The sequence below is a fragment of the Hyaena hyaena genome, unplaced genomic scaffold (assembly GCF_003009895.1).
Source record: "Hyaena hyaena isolate Hyena2069 unplaced genomic scaffold, ASM300989v1 scaffold_915, whole genome shotgun sequence".
Taxonomy (NCBI): domain Eukaryota; kingdom Metazoa; phylum Chordata; class Mammalia; order Carnivora; family Hyaenidae; genus Hyaena; species Hyaena hyaena.
In genome coordinates, this window is record NW_024081550.1 from 665854 (window position 1) to 668786 (window position 2933).

Below are 2933 nucleotides of genomic sequence, written 5' to 3' on the forward strand. Positions count from 1 at the left end.
AGCGAGGTCCCGGCGCCGCGCGTCCGCTCCCCGCGTGGCGGGGGGACCCGCCGAGGGCGCGAGGGGCCCGCGACAGAGCCGAGGGCTGAACTTCAGATGAGCCGGGGCGAGGGCGCCCGGAGCCACAGGCACTGCGTGGCCAGGCCCCCGACAGGTCGCGCTTTCCGCACTGGCTGCTCTCGCACCGGCAGGTGGGCTCTTCCCGGGCGGCGGCGCGGACCTCACCAGGGCAGGGCGCTGCGGGAGCCGTCCTCACTTGTGCGCCGAGGGGGAGCTTACGTCGCGGCGTGTGTGGCCCGGGTGTCCTCAGGCTCTGGCTCTGTCCTCCCTCCCCTCTTTATCTTCCAGAACAGCCGGCCTAAGCGGCCGCGCTGGGGAAGCACCAGCGCTGCGTCGGGCGCACTGCCCGAGCCGGGTGCGCGCAGCGGTCCGGAGGGCGCTCCCTTGCCTTTGCCTTTTCCAGGGGTTGGAGCAGCCGTAGTGCGGCAGGTCCGAGTTTTGAGCGTGTGTGTGTGTGTGTGTGTGTGTGTGTGTGTGTGTGTGTGTGTGTGTGTGGAGAGAGAGAGAGAGAGAGAGGCTACTTCGTTCCTCGGCTGATCTGTACAGTCCGCAGCCAATCTCGCCCCGTCCCTCGCAGGCAGCTTGGACCCTGCTATAGCTGAGAGAGAAGGGAAGGGGGAAGTAACCAGCAAACCAGCAGGGGGAGAGAGAGAAGAGGAAGTAGGGGTGGGGTGGTCGGGAGAGGAGGGGGCAAAGAGATCTAGGAAGAAAGGGTAGGACGGACAGAGTATTTTTTTAAATCTTCTCAAGAATACTGGTTGTGTCCCGGCCTTCAGGAGGACAGAGGAAAATAAACTTCCTCCTGGTTTCTTTTTCCTCTGATATCGGAAAAATCAAGATGGGAACACCATCCTTGCTTCCTTTTCTGAGCTGCTCCTTATCTAAGTTGTGGGCGCTGCACCTGTGTCTGGTTGCCACCCCTTCCGGTCTGTCTGAGGCCTTGCCCGTCGTAGCTCCTGCTCTTCCTTCTCTTCCCCGTCCTCTGCATCTCCCCCCAGAAGAAAGAGATGTGTGAGTCAGTGCCTCTTATAAACAAACGAGTAAACACACAACAACACGCACTACACCACCTCACTCCCCTTTAAGGGGTTTCTCTGCAGGGAGGTGGGTGATGAGGAAACACTGGACTTCTGGGAGATCCAGGAGTCCAGAGCAAACTGCTGGGGTTACTCATACTGAGATCTTTCCTCACTCTCTCTTTACTCAGCTGTAAAATGGAGGTTGAACTATTAACATTTTATCCCATACTTCTCCATTGTTCTTTATACTGCGCATGTATTTTTCTTTTTTTTTTTTTTTAAAGCAATCTCTACTCTCAGTGCGGGACTCAAACTCACAACCCTGAGATCAAGAGCTGCAAGCTCTACCAACTGAACCAGGCAGGCACCCCTCACCTGCATTATCTTTAAAGAATTTTCACAAGGAAGCCCATTTTACAGATGGGGAAACTGAGGGAAAGGGGGACTCCCAGATGGATGGCACCGCTGAGCTCCTAACTCAGAGAGTCTGACTCCTGGCCCTTACTCACCACATTGTTAATAATAAAATTAACATTTAAATGGACTTTCCAGGAGCACCTTGGTGGCCCAGTAGGTTAAGTGTCAGACTCTTGGTTTCAGCCCAGGTCATGATCTCACAGTTTGTGAGTTTGAGCCCCTCATTGGGCTCAGTGCTAACGGCTGAGCGCTGACAGCCTGGAGCCTGCTTAGGATCCTCTCTCTCTCTCTCTCTCTCTCTCTCTCTCCACCCTTCCCTCGCTCTCTCTCTCTCTCTCTCTGTCAAAATAAATAAACTTAAAATAAATAAACTGGCTTTTCAATGTGACAATTCTATAAATATTCTCAGCAGGGAGCCTGGCCTGGTGGAGTAAATCCTGCAGCAAATGTCTGTAACAGCTATCTGTCCCCTCTGTGGGAGTGGAGTCGTGCTTATCGCAAGGAAGATCGGCTCCTGGATCACATTGGGCTTCCACATCCCAGTTGTTCTTTGAGGGAGAATAAGGACACATCCCTTTTAGAGTTTTGTTTGGATGAAATTGGAAAGCAGTGCTGAAGTGACCTGCACACTGACTAGCCTCTAATAGGGGCTCTTTTTATTCCCAATTTATCACAGAGGCAGAAGACTACATCCTCCCCACTCGGCCATTTCTCAGCCCCTTGCGGTTCGGATTTTGCCTGCAGCCGCCCCCAGAACTGTTCTGCAGATAATGACACATACTTCAAGGGTAGTTGTGAGGATGAAATGGGATCATGTGTGATCTTTGCTTGGCATAAAGAACATAATAGCTTTTGTGATTAATAATGAAGACCCAATTACAAAATTCAATAGGCTCTGGGAACTCTCTCCCTCTGATTTTTCCCTGTGAATCTCTGGTTCTTTCTCCTTTCTGCTTTCCCTCAGCTCTGTGACTTGCCTCCTCTTTCCAGGCCCGCCTCCATTGTTCCTCACATCTTCATATTCCTCCCTGGAAGATGCCAAATCAAGGAGAAAAATATTCTTCTGCTTTGGTGGTCACCTCTGATCTTTAAATATATAGTCCTGGGTCTCCACCAGTGCCACTCGGCACAGTAGAACTTTATCCTTTTCCCCTTTGTAACCGTCTGTGAAACTTCTCTTCCTTTCGCTCCTGTGTATATCTCTGTGGCAACTCTGCACTTTGCGACTCTGCACTTGATGTAATTGTTCATTTGTAGAAGCTGTGCTGTGGGGTGCTCGGCTTGACGGCCTGTCTTCAATGCCTACCCTTCCACTTCTTCCTAGATGCATGTACTTTCCCTTTGTGGTGCTTCCATTTTCTTATTTGAGCCATAAGTACAAAATAATAGTTCCTGTCTCACAAGGCTGTTGTGAGAATCATCGGACAGTCCACGCCA